The 16076-nt window shown below is 53.5% G+C and overlaps 11 non-coding genes across 11 annotated transcripts; all 11 read right to left on the minus strand.

Annotated features, from left to right (window-relative positions):
- Nucleotides 1-824: 824 nt before the first annotated feature.
- On the minus strand, nt 825-896 carry TRNAE-CUC (transfer RNA glutamic acid (anticodon CUC)). Its single transcript has one exon. It is a non-coding gene; the product is annotated as a tRNA-Glu (tRNA).
- Nucleotides 897-1526: 630 nt separating this feature from the next.
- Nucleotides 1527-1598, minus strand: TRNAE-UUC (transfer RNA glutamic acid (anticodon UUC)). Its single transcript has one exon. It is a non-coding gene; the product is annotated as a tRNA-Glu (tRNA).
- A 1446-nt stretch (nt 1599-3044) lies between these two features.
- Nucleotides 3045-3116, minus strand: TRNAE-CUC (transfer RNA glutamic acid (anticodon CUC)). Its single transcript has one exon. It is a non-coding gene; the product is annotated as a tRNA-Glu (tRNA).
- Nucleotides 3117-3746: 630 nt separating this feature from the next.
- Nucleotides 3747-3818, minus strand: TRNAE-UUC (transfer RNA glutamic acid (anticodon UUC)). The gene has a single exon. It is a non-coding gene; the product is annotated as a tRNA-Glu (tRNA).
- A 1446-nt stretch (nt 3819-5264) lies between these two features.
- TRNAE-CUC (transfer RNA glutamic acid (anticodon CUC)) lies at nt 5265-5336 on the minus strand. Its single transcript has one exon. It is a non-coding gene; the product is annotated as a tRNA-Glu (tRNA).
- Nucleotides 5337-7484: 2148 nt separating this feature from the next.
- On the minus strand, nt 7485-7556 carry TRNAE-CUC (transfer RNA glutamic acid (anticodon CUC)). Its single transcript has one exon. It is a non-coding gene; the product is annotated as a tRNA-Glu (tRNA).
- Nucleotides 7557-8186: 630 nt separating this feature from the next.
- TRNAE-UUC (transfer RNA glutamic acid (anticodon UUC)) lies at nt 8187-8258 on the minus strand. The gene has a single exon. It is a non-coding gene; the product is annotated as a tRNA-Glu (tRNA).
- Nucleotides 8259-9704: 1446 nt separating this feature from the next.
- Nucleotides 9705-9776, minus strand: TRNAE-CUC (transfer RNA glutamic acid (anticodon CUC)). Its single transcript has one exon. It is a non-coding gene; the product is annotated as a tRNA-Glu (tRNA).
- A 630-nt stretch (nt 9777-10406) lies between these two features.
- Nucleotides 10407-10478, minus strand: TRNAE-UUC (transfer RNA glutamic acid (anticodon UUC)). Its single transcript has one exon. It is a non-coding gene; the product is annotated as a tRNA-Glu (tRNA).
- Nucleotides 10479-11924: 1446 nt separating this feature from the next.
- On the minus strand, nt 11925-11996 carry TRNAE-CUC (transfer RNA glutamic acid (anticodon CUC)). Its single transcript has one exon. It is a non-coding gene; the product is annotated as a tRNA-Glu (tRNA).
- A 2148-nt stretch (nt 11997-14144) lies between these two features.
- Nucleotides 14145-14216, minus strand: TRNAE-CUC (transfer RNA glutamic acid (anticodon CUC)). The gene has a single exon. It is a non-coding gene; the product is annotated as a tRNA-Glu (tRNA).
- Nucleotides 14217-16076: the final 1860 nt, after the last annotated feature.

Here is a 16076-nt window from a genome sequence, read left to right on the forward strand (position 1 = left end):
GCGGATTTCTCCCCTTTCTTTGATTTACACCTGCAGGCTCTCCCTTGCCATCGGAGCAGGATCTGCTGATGCAGGCCCGGCTGGATCAAATGTGCAAAGGCTTGTCCCCAGGCCTCGGGAAAAAATTGAGCAGAGATTCCCGCCTCCGCCTCCTCTTGCCTTCCGAACGGGCTTCCAAACGGGCAATGCCCTGACGGGTCCCCCACACCCCATCCTGCCCATGCCCACACCCCTGTATATGAGGGTGACCCATGTCCCTCACCCTCCATGCTCGAACGGAAGACACGTGTGTCCTGAGGGGAGCGCCAGACAGGCATTTCTCTGGCCAGGCAGACCCCTGCAGCACCCGTTAGGCTCCAAAGCCTGTACAATCCCAAGATGCCACTGGCCACTATGCAAATCAGACAGCCCTGGCCACACCCTCTCCGCCGCTGGGCTCTGCTGCTTTCGGTACGTGCAGCTCAGCTTTTTCTTACCCTGAACCAGACTTCCGTTTCAGCAAAAAGCTGGGTTGCAGTGGGTCCGGGATGCCATTTGGAGACAAAGCCTGCGGCCCTGTCAAAGATGACTTCCTGCCGCACACCATGTGGTCAGAATCCTACGAAAAGAAGCGCACCTCGGAATACAGAATCTCACTTCCTCAAGAGCCTTGCACAAGAGATTTTCCTCCCGCCGAGGAAAGCAACTCAAAGGGAACCTTGCGAAAATCAGATTAGGAGCCAGATTGCGGGATGCTAGGCAAACTGTTTGTCAGAAAAGCAAATTCATTTTGAGAAGCCCTGACCTGCGGGAAGGAAAAGCATTCAAGGGCAGAAGAAGGACTGTTCCCTGACCGGGAATCGAACCCGGGCCGCGGCGGTGAGAGCGCCGAATCCTAACCACTAGACCACCAGGGAACCCACAGCCATACAGCAAAAGTTCCTACACTGCTCTCCTAGTGACAAAGCTCATGGGGGCTGAAAGCATATTTTATTCTACAGCGAATATGAATCAGAACTTGAAAAAACACTCATGATTCCACCAGACTGTTTGTCACTTCCAAGCACAGGCCATCCCCTCCCCCGTGCTACTGAACCGACGAATTCCTGTACAATCGGGATCCCCGGGAAATCACAAGAGGGACACCTAGTGGCCGCTGATAGCTCAAAGACAGCTGGTACACCTTCTCACACCTACCTCGTTATTCAGCTTGCTGGAAGAATACATTGCGAATGACCGATTCAAGAGTGCAAGGGAGAAGAGTGCTCCAAAGTAGATGTATACATCGCAGCCGGGTTTTCCAGCAATTTACCTTTCTGATGAGCTGGTACTGCACTTTACGCCCACATAGAGCACCTGACTGGGTGGGGGACTGCGTGCGCATGAAGGTGGCTGAGGGCAATGGGAGCAAAGCAACCTGGGACACAGGGGACCCAGCCCCTTTCCTCTGCTTTCGTCTATAGGTCGGGGTGCCTTTTTAAGGACCTTCGATTAAAAAAAGCTGAGCTGCGTGGACAAATTACGCACGTCTACGTCTTAGAGGGATCTTCCCTGACCGGGAATCGAACCCGGGCCGCGGCGGTGAAAGCGCCGAATCCTAGCCACTAGACCACCAGGGAGGAGATGCTCTTGTGAGCCTGCCTTGCTCACTTCCTTATTGTGACTAAGCTAACTCCACTGTATAGATTGCCCATAAAGTACGAGTGGGGAAAAGTTAGGTGTCACACAGTGTGTTTGTCATAAGCAATTACCTTTATCCTCCTGCAAAAGCCTTTTTACTCTGCAATCACCTCTTGCTGGACAGCCTGCGCTGGAGCAGCCAGCATGAAAAGGGAGCTGAGTAAGGCAGGGCCTAGGGTCTCACCAGGGTGGCCGAGTGGTTAAGGCGTTGGACTTAAGATCCAATGGACAGTTGTCCGCATGGGTTCGAGCCCCATCCCTGGTATGGGTTTTCAGCGGGTGTGTAGGAACTTGCAGATGGTTTTTTAAAGCATTTTCCTCTGCCCTCCTCACCCTCCCAGTGCCCTTCCTTAACAGTCCCAATTCACGTCTCAGCTGTGGGGTCTGCTGCTACTCTGCACTTAGCATGGATGCTTCCCAAAGCAATGCAGTGCCACCTACGCAGAGCCCCTGCTTAGAGAAATACACCTCCTATGTCTTTTCCCACTGAAGGGAGCAGGAGGAAGTACTTGCTTCCTGGGGAACATGGGCCTGCCACTGGAATTTGTTAACCCGCCTCTTGCGGATTTCTCCCCTTTCTTTGATTTACACCTGCAGGCTCTCCCTTGCCATCGGAGCAGGATCTGCTGATGCAGGCCCGGCTGGATCAAATGTGCAAAGGCTTGTCCCCAGGCCTCGGGAAAAAATTGAGCAGAGATTCCCGCCTCCGCCTCCTCTTGCCTTCCGAACGGGCTTCCAAACGGGCAATGCCCTGACGGGTCCCCCACACCCCATCCTGCCCATGCCCACACCCCTGTATATGAGGGTGACCCATGTCCCTCACCCTCCATGCTCGAACGGAAGACACGTGTGTCCTGAGGGGAGCGCCAGACAGGCATTTCTCCGGCCAAGCAGACCCCTGCAGCACCCGTTAGGCTCCAAAGCCTGTACATTCCCAAGATGCCACTGGCCACTATGCAAATCAGACAGCCCTGGCCACACCCTCTCCGCCGCTGGGCTCTGCTGCTTTCGGTACGTGCAGCTCAGCTTTTTCTTACCCTGAACCAGACTTCCGTTTCAGCAAAAAGCTGGGTTGCAGTGGGTCCGGGATGCCATTTGGAGACAAAGCCTGCGGCCCTGTCAAAGATGACTTCCTGCCGCACACCATGTGGTCAGAATCCTACGAAAAGAAGCGCACCTCGGAATACAGAATCTCACTTCCTCAAGAGCCTTGCACAAGAGATTTTCCTCCCGCCGAGGAAAGCAACTCAAAGGGAACCTTGCGAAAATCAGATTAGGAGCCAGATTGCGGGATGCTAGGCAAACTGTTTGTCAGAAAAGCAAATTCATTTTGAGAAGCCCTGACCTGCGGGAAGGAAAAGCATTCAAGGGCAGAAGAAGGACTGTTCCCTGACCGGGAATCGAACCCGGGCCGCGGCGGTGAGAGCGCCGAATCCTAACCACTAGACCACCAGGGAACCCACAGCCATACAGCAAAAGTTCCTACACTGCTCTCCTAGTGACAAAGCTCATGGGGGCTGAAAGCATATTTGATTCTACAGCGAATATGAATCAGAACTTGAAAAAACACTCATGATTCCACCAGACTGTTTGTCACTTCCAAGCACAGGCCATCCCCTCCCCCGTGCTACTGAACCGACGAATTCCTGTACAATCGGGATCCCCGGGAAATCACAAGAGGGACACCTAGTGGCCGCTGATAGCTCAAAGACAGCTGGTACACCTTCTCACACCTACCTCGTTATTCAGCTTGCTGGAAGAATACATTGCGAATGACCGATTCAAGAGTGCAAGGGAGAAGAGTGCTCCAAAGTAGATGTATACATCGCAGCCGGGTTTTCCAGCAATTTACCTTTCTGATGAGCTGGTACTGCACTTTACGCCCACATAGAGCACCTGACTGGGTGGGGGACTGCGTGCGCATGAAGGTGGCTGAGGGCAATGGGAGCAAAGCAACCTGGGACACAGGGGACCCAGCCCCTTTCCTCTGCTTTCATCTATAGGTCGGGGTGCCTTTTTAAGGACCTTCGATTAAAAAAAGCTGAGCTGCGTGGACAAATTACGCACGTCTACGTCTTAGAGGGATCTTCCCTGACCGGGAATCGAACCCGGGCCGCGGCGGTGAAAGCGCCGAATCCTAGCCACTAGACCACCAGGGAGGAGATGCTCTTGTGAGCCTGCCTTGCTCACTTCCTTATTGTGACTAAGCTAACTCCACTGTATAGATTGCCCATAAAGTACGAGTGGGGAAAAGTTAGGTGTCACACAGTGTGTTTGTCATAAGCAATTACCTTTATCCTCCTGCAAAAGCCTTTTTACTCTGCAATCACCTCTTGCTGGACAGCCTGCGCTGGAGCAGCCAGCATGAAAAGGGAGCTGAGTAAGGCAGGGCCTAGGGTCTCACCAGGGTGGCCGAGTGGTTAAGGCGTTGGACTTAAGATCCAATGGACAGTTGTCCGCATGGGTTCGAGCCCCATCCCTGGTATGGGTTTTCAGCGGGTGTGTAGGAACTTGCAGATGCTTTTTTAAAGCATTTTCCTCTGCCCTCCTCACCCTCCCAGTGCCCTTCCTTAACAGTCCCAATTCACGTCTCAGCTGTGGGGTCTGCTGCTACTCTGCACTTAGCATGGATGCTTCCCAAAGCAATGCAGTGCCACCTACGCAGAGCCCCTGCTTAGAGAAATACACCTCCTATGTCTTTTCCCACTGAAGGGAGCAGGAGGAAGTACTTGCTTCCTGGGGAACATGGGCCTGCCACTGGAATTTGTTAACCCGCCTCTTGCGGATTTCTCCCCTTTCTTTGATTTACACCTGCAGGCTCTCCCTTGCCATCGGAGCAGGATCTGCTGATGCAGGCCCGGCTGGATCAAATGTGCAAAGGCTTGTCCCCAGGCCTCGGGAAAAAATTGAGCAGAGATTCCCGCCTCCGCCTCCTCTTGCCTTCCGAACGGGCTTCCAAACGGGCAATACCCTGACGGGTCCCCCACGCCCCATCCTGCCCATGCCCACACCCCTGTATATGAGGGTGACCCATGTCCCTCACCCTCCATGCTCGAACGGAAGACACGTGTGTCCTGAGGGGAGCGCCAGACAGGCATTTCTCCGGCCAGGCAGACCCCTGCAGCACCCGTTAAGCTCCAAAGCCTGTACATTCCCAAGATGCCACTGGTCACTATGCAAATCAGACAGCCCTGGCCACACCCTCTCCACCGCTGGGCTCTGCTGCTTTCGGTACGTGCAGCTCAGCTTTTTCTTACCCTGAACCAGACTTCCGTTTCAGCAAAAAGGTGGGTTGCAGTGGGTCCGGGATGCCATTTGGAGACAAAGCCTGCGGCCCTGTCAAAGATGACTTCCTGCCGCACACCATGTGGTCAGAAGCTTACGAAAAGAAGCGCACCTCGGAATACAGAATCTAACTTCCTCAAGAGCCTTGCACAAGAGATTTTCCTCCCGCCGAGGAAAGCAACTCAAAGGGAACCTTGCGAAAATCAAATTAGGAGCCAGATTGCGGGATGCTAGACAAACTGTTTGTCAGAAAAGCAAATTCATTTTGAGAAGCCCTGACCTGCGGGAAGGAAAAGCATTCAAGGGCAGAAGAAGGACTGTTCCCTGACCGGGAATCGAACCCGGGCCGCGGCGGTGAGAGCGCCGAATCCTAACCACTAGACCACCAGGGAACCCACAGCCATACAGCAAAAGTTCCTACACTGCTCTCCTAGTGACAAAGCTCATGGGGGCTGAAAGCATATTTTATTCTACAGCGAATATGAATCAGAACTTGAAAAAACACTCATGATTCCACCAGACTGTTTGTCACTTCCAAGCACAGGCCATCCCCTCCCCCGTGCTACTGAACCGACGAATTCCTGTACAATCGGGATCCCCGGGAAATCACAAGAGGGACACCTAGTGGCCGCTGATAGCTCAAAGACAGCTGGTACACCTTCTCACACCTACCTCGTTATTCAGCTTGCTGGAAGAATACATTGCGAATGACCGATTTAAGAGTGCAAGGGAGAAGAGTGCTCCAAAGTAGATGTATACATCGCAGCCGGGTTTTCCAGCAATTTACCTTTCTGATGAGCTGGTACTGCACTTTACGCCCACATAGAGCACCTGACTGGGTGGGGGACTGCGTGCGCATGAAGGTGGCTGAGGGCAATGGGAGCAAAGCAACCTGGGACACAGGGGACCCAGCCCCTTTCCTCTGCTTTCGTCTATAGGTCGGGGTGCCTTTTTAATGACCTTCGATTAAAAAAAGCTGAGCTGCGTGGACAAATTACGCACGTCTATGTCTTAGAGGGATCTTCCCTGACCGGGAATCGAACCCGGGCCGCGGCGCTGAAAGCGCCGAATCCTAGCCACTAGACCACCAGGGAGGAGATGCTCTTGTGAGCCTGCCTTGCTCACTTCCTTATTGTGACTAAGCTAACTCCACTGTATAGATTGCCCATAAAGTACGAGTGGGGAAAAGTTAGGTGTCACACAGTGTGTTTGTCATAAGCAATTACCTTTATCCTCCTGCAAAAGCCTTTTTACTCTGCAATCACCTCTTGCTGGACAGCCTGCGCTGGAGCAGCCAGCATGAAAAGGGAGCTGAGTAAGGCAGGGCCTAGGGTCTCACCAGGGTGGCCGAGTTGTTAAGGCGTTGGACTTAAGATCCAATGGACAGTTGTCCGCATGGGTTCGAGCCCCATCCCTGGTATGGGTTTTCAGCGGGTGTGTAGGAACTTGCAAATGCTTTTGTAAAGCATTTTCCTCTGCCCTCCTCACCCTCCCAGTGCCCTTCCTTAACAGTCCCAATTCACGTCTCAGCTGTGGGGTCTGCTGCTACTCTGCACTTAGCATGGATGCTTCCCAAAGCAATGCAGTGCCACCTACGCAGAGCCCCTGCTTAGAGAAATACACCTCCTATGTCTTTTCCCACTGAAGGGAGCAGGAGGAAGTACTTGCTTCCTGGGGAACATGGGCCTGCCACTGGAATTTGTTAACCCGCCTCTTGCGGATTTCTCCCCTTTCTTTGATTTACACCTGCAGGCTCTCCCTTGCCATCGGAGCAGGATCTGCTGATGCAGGCCCGGCTGGATCAAATGTGCAAAGGCTTGTCCCCAGGCCTCGGGAAAAAATTGAGCAGAGATTCCCGCCTCCGCCTCCTCTTGCCTTCCGAACGGGCTTCCAAACGGGCAATGCCCTGACGGGTCCCCCACACCCCATCCTGCCCATGCCCACACCCCTGTATATGAGGGTGACCCATGTCCCTCACCCTCCATGCTCGAACGGAAGACACGTGTGTCCTGAGGGGAGCGCCAGACAGGCATTTCTCTGGCCAGGCAGACCCCTGCAGCACCCGTTAGGCTCCAAAGCCTGTACAATCCCAAGATGCCACTGGCCACTATGCAAATCAGACAGCCCTGGCCACACCCTCTCCGCCGCTGGGCTCTGCTGCTTTCGGTACGTGCAGCTCAGCTTTTTCTTACCCTGAACCAGACTTCCGTTTCAGCAAAAAGCTGGGTTGCAGTGGGTCCGGGATGCCATTTGGAGACAAAGCCTGCGGCCCTGTCAAAGATGACTTCCTGCCGCACACCATGTGGTCAGAATCCTACGAAAAGAAGCGCACCTCGGAATACAGAATCTCACTTCCTCAAGAGCCTTGCACAAGAGATTTTCCTCCCGCCGAGGAAAGCAACTCAAAGGGAACCTTGCGAAAATCAGATTAGGAGCCAGATTGCGGGATGCTAGGCAAACTGTTTGTCAGAAAAGCAAATTCATTTTGAGAAGCCCTGACCTGCGGGAAGGAAAAGCATTCAAGGGCAGAAGAAGGACTGTTCCCTGACCGGGAATCGAACCCGGGCCGCGGCGGTGAGAGCGCCGAATCCTAACCACTAGACCACCAGGGAACCCACAGCCATACAGCAAAAGTTCCTACACTGCTCTCCTAGTGACAAAGCTCATGGGGGCTGAAAGCATATTTGATTCTACAGCGAATATGAATCAGAACTTGAAAAAACACTCATGATTCCACCAGACTGTTTGTCACTTCCAAGCACAGGCCATCCCCTCCCCCGTGCTACTGAACCGACGAATTCCTGTACAATCGGGATCCCCGGGAAATCACAAGAGGGACACCTAGTGGCCGCTGATAGCTCAAAGACAGCTGGTACACCTTCTCACACCTACCTCGTTATTCAGCTTGCTGGAAGAATACATTGCGAATGACCGATTCAAGAGTGCAAGGGAGAAGAGTGCTCCAAAGTAGATGTATACATCGCAGCCGGGTTTTCCAGCAATTTACCTTTCTGATGAGCTGGTACTGCACTTTACGCCCACATAGAGCACCTGACTGGGTGGGGGACTGCGTGCGCATGAAGGTGGCTGAGGGCAATGGGAGCAAAGCAACCTGGGACACAGGGGACCCAGCCCCTTTCCTCTGCTTTCATCTATAGGTCGGGGTGCCTTTTTAAGGACCTTCGATTAAAAAAAGCTGAGCTGCGTGGACAAATTACGCACGTCTACGTCTTAGAGGGATCTTCCCTGACCGGGAATCGAACCCGGGCCGCGGCGGTGAAAGCGCCGAATCCTAGCCACTAGACCACCAGGGAGGAGATGCTCTTGTGAGCCTGCCTTGCTCACTTCCTTATTGTGACTAAGCTAACTCCACTGTATAGATTGCCCATAAAGTACGAGTGGGGAAAAGTTAGGTGTCACACAGTGTGTTTGTCATAAGCAATTACCTTTATCCTCCTGCAAAAGCCTTTTTACTCTGCAATCACCTCTTGCTGGACAGCCTGCGCTGGAGCAGCCAGCATGAAAAGGGAGCTGAGTAAGGCAGGGCCTAGGGTCTCACCAGGGTGGCCGAGTGGTTAAGGCGTTGGACTTAAGATCCAATGGACAGTTGTCCGCATGGGTTCGAGCCCCATCCCTGGTATGGGTTTTCAGCGGGTGTGTAGGAACTTGCAGATGCTTTTTTAAAGCATTTTCCTCTGCCCTCCTCACCCTCCCAGTGCCCTTCCTTAACAGTCCCAATTCACGTCTCAGCTGTGGGGTCTGCTGCTACTCTGCACTTAGCATGGATGCTTCCCAAAGCAATGCAGTGCCACCTACGCAGAGCCCCTGCTTAGAGAAATACACCTCCTATGTCTTTTCCCACTGAAGGGAGCAGGAGGAAGTACTTGCTTCCTGGGGAACATGGGCCTGCCACTGGAATTTGTTAACCCGCCTCTTGCGGATTTCTCCCCTTTCTTTGATTTACACCTGCAGGCTCTCCCTTGCCATCGGAGCAGGATCTGCTGATGCAGGCCCGGCTGGATCAAATGTGCAAAGGCTTGTCCCCAGGCCTCGGGAAAAAATTGAGCAGAGATTCCCGCCTCCGCCTCCTCTTGCCTTCCGAACGGGCTTCCAAACGGGCAATGCCCTGACGGGTCCCCCACACCCCATCCTGCCCATGCCCACACCCCTGTATATGAGGGTGACCCATGTCCCTCACCCTCCATGCTCGAACGGAAGACACGTGTGTCCTGAGGGGAGCGCCAGACAGGCATTTCTCCGGCCAGGCAGACCCCTGCAGCACCCGTTAGGCTCCAAAGCCTGTACATTCCCAAGATGCCACTGGCCACTATGCAAATCAGACAGCCCTGGCCACACCCTCTCCGCCGCTGGGCTCTGCTGCTTTCGGTACGTGCAGCTCAGCTTTTTCTTACCCTGAACCAGACTTCCGTTTCAGCAAAAAGCTGGGTTGCAGTGGGTCCGGGATGCCATTTGGAGACAAAGCCTGCGGCCCTGTCAAAGATGACTTCCTGCCGCACACCATGTGGTCAGAATCCTACGAAAAGAAGCGCACCTCGGAATACAGAATCTCACTTCCTCAAGAGCCTTGCACAAGAGATTTTCCTCCCGCCGAGGAAAGCAACTCAAAGGGAACCTTGCGAAAATCAGATTAGGAGCCAGATTGCGGGATGCTAGGCAAACTGTTTGTCAGAAAAGCAAATTCATTTTGAGAAGCCCTGACCTGCGGGAAGGAAAAGCATTCAAGGGCAGAAGAAGGACTGTTCCCTGACCGGGAATCGAACCCGGGCCGCGGCGGTGAGAGCGCCGAATCCTAACCACTAGACCACCAGGGAACCCACAGCCATACAGCAAAAGTTCCTACACTGCTCTCCTAGTGACAAAGCTCATGGGGGCTGAAAGCATATTTTATTCTACAGCGAATATGAATCAGAACTTGAAAAAACACTCATGATTCCACCAGACTGTTTGTCACTTCCAAGCACAGGCCATCCCCTCCCCCGTGCTACTGAACCGACGAATTCCTGTACAATCGGGATCCCCGGGAAATCACAAGAGGGACACCTAGTGGCCGCTGATAGCTCAAAGACAGCTGGTACACCTTCTCACACCTACCTCGTTATTCAGCTTGCTGGAAGAATACATTGCGAATGACCGATTCAAGAGTGCAAGGGAGAAGAGTGCTCCAAAGTAGATGTATACATCGCAGCCGGGTTTTCCAGCAATTTACCTTTCTGATGAGCTGGTACTGCACTTTACGCCCACATAGAGCACCTGACTGGGTGGGGGACTGCGTGCGCATGAAGGTGGCTGAGGGCAATGGGAGCAAAGCAACCTGGGACACAGGGGACCCAGCCCCTTTCCTCTGCTTTCATCTATAGGTCGGGGTGCCTTTTTAAGGACCTTCGATTAAAAAAAGCTGAGCTGCGTGGACAAATTACGCACGTCTACGTCTTAGAGGGATCTTCCCTGACCGGGAATCGAACCCGGGCCGCGGCGGTGAAAGCGCCGAATCCTAGCCACTAGACCACCAGGGAGGAGATGCTCTTGTGAGCCTGCCTTGCTCACTTCCTTATTGTGACTAAGCTAACTCCACTGTATAGATTGCCCATAAAGTACGAGTGGGGAAAAGTTAGGTGTCACACAGTGTGTTTGTCATAAGCAATTACCTTTATCCTCCTGCAAAAGCCTTTTTACTCTGCAATCACCTCTTGCTGGACAGCCTGCGCTGGAGCAGCCAGCATGAAAAGGGAGCTGAGTAAGGCAGGGCCTAGGGTCTCACCAGGGTGGCCGAGTGGTTAAGGCGTTGGACTTAAGATCCAATGGACAGTTGTCCGCATGGGTTCGAGCCCCATCCCTGGTATGGGTTTTCAGCGGGTGTGTAGGAACTTGCAGATGCTTTTTTAAAGCATTTTCCTCTGCCCTCCTCACCCTCCCAGTGCCCTTCCTTAACAGTCCCAATTCACGTCTCAGCTGTGGGGTCTGCTGCTACTCTGCACTTAGCATGGATGCTTCCCAAAGCAATGCAGTGCCACCTACGCAGAGCCCCTGCTTAGAGAAATACACCTCCTATGTCTTTTCCCACTGAAGGGAGCAGGAGGAAGTACTTGCTTCCTGGGGAACATGGGCCTGCCACTGGAATTTGTTAACCCGCCTCTTGCGGATTTCTCCCCTTTCTTTGATTTACACCTGCAGGCTCTCCCTTGCCATCGGAGCAGGATCTGCTGATGCAGGCCCGGCTGGATCAAATGTGCAAAGGCTTGTCCCCAGGCCTCGGGAAAAAATTGAGCAGAGATTCCCGCCTCCGCCTCCTCTTGCCTTCCGAACGGGCTTCCAAACGGGCAATGCCCTGACGGGTCCCCCACACCCCATCCTGCCCATGCCCACACCCCTGTATATGAGGGTGACCCATGTCCCTCACCCTCCATGCTCGAACGGAAGACACGTGTGTCCTGAGGGGAGCGCCAGACAGGCATTTCTCCGGCCAGGCAGACCCCTGCAGCACCCGTTAGGCTCCAAAGCCTGTACATTCCCAAGATGCCACTGGCCACTATGCAAATCAGACAGCCCTGGCCACACCCTCTCCGCCGCTGGGCTCTGCTGCTTTCGGTACGTGCAGCTCAGCTTTTTCTTACCCTGAACCAGACTTCCGTTTCAGCAAAAAGCTGGGTTGCAGTGGGTCCGGGATGCCATTTGGAGACAAAGCCTGCGGCCCTGTCAAAGATGACTTCCTGCCGCACACCATGTGGTCAGAATCCTACGAAAAGAAGCGCACCTCGGAATACAGAATCTCACTTCCTCAAGAGCCTTGCACAAGAGATTTTCCTCCCGCCGAGGAAAGCAACTCAAAGGGAACCTTGCGAAAATCAGATTAGGAGCCAGATTGCGGGATGCTAGGCAAACTGTTTGTCAGAAAAGCAAATTCATTTTGAGAAGCCCTGACCTGCGGGAAGGAAAAGCATTCAAGGGCAGAAGAAGGACTGTTCCCTGACCGGGAATCGAACCCGGGCCGCGGCGGTGAGAGCGCCGAATCCTAACCACTAGACCACCAGGGAACCCACAGCCATACAGCAAAAGTTCCTACACTGCTCTCCTAGTGACAAAGCTCATGGGGGCTGAAAGCATATTTTATTCTACAGCGAATATGAATCAGAACTTGAAAAAACACTCATGATTCCACCAGACTGTTTGTCACTTCCAAGCACAGGCCATCCCCTCCCCCGTGCTTCTGAACCGACGAATTCCTGTACAATCGGGATCCCCGGGAAATCACAAGAGGGACACCTAGTGGCCGCTGATAGCTCAAAGACAGCTGGTACACCTTCTCACACCTACCTCGTTATTCAGCTTGCTGGAAGAATACATTGCGAATGACCGATTCAAGAGTGCAAGGGAGAAGAGTGCTCCAAAGTAGATGTATACATCGCAGCCGGGTTTTCCAGCAATTTACCTTTCTGATGAGCTGGTACTGCACTTTACGCCCACATAGAGCACCTGACTGGGTGGGGGACTGCGTGCGCATGAAGGTGGCTGAGGGCAATGGGAGCAAAGCAACCTGGGACACAGGGGACCGAGCCCCTTTCCTCTGCTTTCATCTATAGGTCGGGGTGCCTTTTTAAGGACCTTCGATTAAAAAAAGCTGAGCTGCGTGGACAAATTACGCACGTCTACGTCTTAGAGGGATCTTCCCTGACCGGGAATCGAACCCAGGCCGCGGCGGTGAAAGCGCCGAATCCTAGCCACTAGACCACCAGGGAGGAGATGCTCTTGTGAGCCTGCCTTGCTCACTTCCTTATTGTGACTAAGCTAACTCCACTGTATAGATTGCCCATAAAGTACGAGTGGGGAAAAGTTAGGTGTCACACAGTGTGTTTGTCATAAGCAATTACCTTTATCCTCCTGCAAAAGCCTTTTTACTCTGCAATCACCTCTTGCTGGACAGCCTGCGCTGGAGCAGCCAGCATGAAAAGGGAGCTGAGTAAGGCAGGGCCTAGGGTCTCACCAGGGTGGCCGAGTGGTTAAGGCGTTGGACTTAAGATCCAATGGACAGTTGTCCGCATGGGTTCGAGCCCCATCCCTGGTATGGGTTTTCAGCGGGTGTGTAGGAACTTGCAGATGCTTTTTTAAAGCATTTTCCTCTGCCCTCCTCACCCTCCCAGTGCCCTTCCTTAACAGTCCCAATTCACGTCTCAGCTGTGGGGTCTGCTGCTACTCTGCACTTAGCATGGATGCTTCCCAAAGCAATGCAGTGCCACCTACGCAGAGCCCCTGCTTAGAGAAATACACCTCCTATGTCTTTTCCCACTGAAGGGAGCAGGAGGAAGTACTTGCTTCCTGGGGAACATGGGCCTGCCACTGGAATTTGTTAACCCGCCTCTTGCGGATTTCTCCCCTTTCTTTGATTTACACCTGCAGGCTCTCCCTTGCCATCGGAGCAGGATCTGCTGATGCAGGCCCGGCTGGATCAAATGTGCAAAGGCTTGTCCCCAGGCCTCGGGAAAAAATTGAGCAGAGATTCCCGCCTCCGCCTCCTCTTGCCTTCCGAACGGGCTTCCAAACGGGCAATGCCCTGACGGGTCCCCCACACCCCATCCTGCCCATGCCCACACCCCTGTATATGAGGGTGACCCATGTCCCTCACCCTCCATGCTCGAACAGAAGACACGTGTGTCCTGAGGGGAGCGCCAGACAGGCATTTCTCCGGCCAGGCAGACCCCTGCAGCACCCGTTAGGCTCCAAAGCCTGTACATTCCCAAGATGCCACTGGCCACTATGCAAATCAGACAGCCCTGGCCACACCCTCTCCGCCGCTGGGCTCTGCTGCTTTCGGTACGTGCAGCTCAGCTTTTTCTTACCCTGAACCAGACTTCCGTTTCAGCAAAAAGCTGGGTTGCAGTGGGTCCGGGATGCCATTTGGAGACAAAGCCTGCGGCCCTGTCAAAGATGACTTCCTGCCGCACACCATGTGGTCAGAATCCTACGAAAAGAAGCGCACCTCGGAATACAGAATCTCACTTCCTCAAGAGCCTTGCACAAGAGATTTTCCTCCCGCCGAGGAAAGCAACTCAAAGGGAACCTTGCGAAAATCAGATTAGGAGCCAGATTGCGGGATGCTAGGCAAACTGTTTGTCAGAAAAGCAAATTCATTTTGAGAAGCCCTGACCTGCGGGAAGGAAAAGCATTCAAGGGCAGAAGAAGGACTGTTCCCTGACCGGGAATCGAACCCGGGCCGCGGCGGTGAGAGCGCCGAATCCTAACCACTAGACCACCAGGGAACCCACAGCCATACAGCAAAAGTTCCTACACTGCTCTCCTAGTGACAAAGCTCATGGGGGCTGAAAGCATATTTTATTCTACAGCGAATATGAATCAGAACTTGAAAAAACACTCATGATTCCACCAGACTGTTTGTCACTTCCAAGCACAGGCCATCCCCTCCCCCGTGCTACTGAACCGACGAATTCCTGTACAATCGGGATCCCCGGGAAATCACAAGAGGGACACCTAGTGGCCGCTGATAGCTCAAAGACAGCTGGTACACCTTCTCACACCTACCTCGTTATTCAGCTTGCTGGAAGAATACATTGCGAATGACCGATTCAAGAGTGCAAGGGAGAAGAGTGCTCCAAAGTAGATGTATACATCGCAGCCGGGTTTTCCAGCAATTTACCTTTCTGATGAGCTGGTACTGCACTTTACGCCCACATAGAGCACCTGACTGGGTGGGGGACTGCGTGCGCATGAAGGTGGCTGAGGGCAATGGGAGCAAAGCAACCTGGGACACAGGGGACCCAGCCCCTTTCCTCTGCTTTCGTCTATAGGTCGGGGTGCCTTTTTAAGGACCTTCGATTAAAAAAAGCTGAGCTGCGTGGACAAATTACGCACGTCTACGTCTTAGAGGGATCTTCCCTGACCGGGAATCGAACCCGGGCCGCGGCGGTGAAAGCGCCGAATTCTAGCCACTAGACCACCAGGGAGGAGATGCTTTTGTGAGCCTGCCTTGCTCACTTCCTTATTGTGACTAAGCTAACTCCACTGTATAGATTGCCCATAAAGTACGAGTGGGGAAAAGTTAGGTGTCACACAGTGTGTTTGTCATAAGCAATTACCTTTATCCTCCTGCAAAAGCCTTTTTACTCTGCAATCACCTCTTGCTGGACAGCCTGCGCTGGAGCAGCCAGCATGAAAAGGGAGCTGAGTAAGGCAGGTCCTAGGGTCTCACCAGGGTGGCCGAGTGGTTAAGGCGTTGGACTTAAGATCCAATGGACAGTTGTCCGCATGGGTTCGAGCCCCATCCCTGGTATGGGTTTTCAGCGGGTGTGTAGGAACTTGCAGATGCTTTTGTAAAGCATTTTCCTCTGCCCTCCTCACCCTCCCAGTGCCCTTCCTTAACAGTCCCAATTCACGTCTCAGCTGTGGGGTCTGCTGCTACTCTGCACTTAGCATGGATGCTTCCCAAAGCAATGCAGTGCCACCTACGCAGAGCCCCTGCTTAGAGAAATACACCTCCTATGTCTTTTCCCACTGAAGGGAGCAGGAGGAAGTACTTGCTTCCTGGGGAACATGGGCCTGCCACTGGAATTTGTTAACCCGCCTCTTGCGGATTTCTCCCCTTTCTTTGATTTACACCTGCAGGCTCTCCCTTGCCATCGGAGCAGGATCTGCTGATGCAGGCCCGGCAGGATCAAATGTGCAAAGGCTTGTCCCCAGGCCTCGGGAAAAAATTGAGCAGAGATTCCCGCCTCCGCCTCCTCTTGCCTTCCGAACGGGCTTCCAAACGGGCAATGCCCTGACGGGTCCCCCACGCCCCATCCTGCCCATGCCCACACCCCTGTATATGAGGGTGACCCATGTCCCTCACCCTCCATGCTCGAACGGAAGACACGTGTGTCCTGAGGGGAGCGCCAGACAGGCATTTCTCCGGCCAGGCAGACCCCTGCAGCACCCGTTAGGCTCCAAAGCCTGTACATTCCCAAGATGCCACTGGTCACTATGCAAATCAGACAGCCCTGGCCACACCCTCTCCGCCGCTGGGCTCTGCTGCTTTCGGTACGTGCAGCTCAGCTTTTTCTTACCCTGAACCAGACTTCCGTTTCAGGAAAAAGGTGGGTTGCAGTGGGTCCGGGATGCCATTT

The sequence above is a fragment of the Triturus cristatus genome, chromosome 5_2 (genome assembly GCF_964204655.1).
Source record: "Triturus cristatus chromosome 5_2, aTriCri1.1, whole genome shotgun sequence".
In the NCBI taxonomy this organism is placed as follows: domain Eukaryota; kingdom Metazoa; phylum Chordata; class Amphibia; order Caudata; family Salamandridae; genus Triturus; species Triturus cristatus.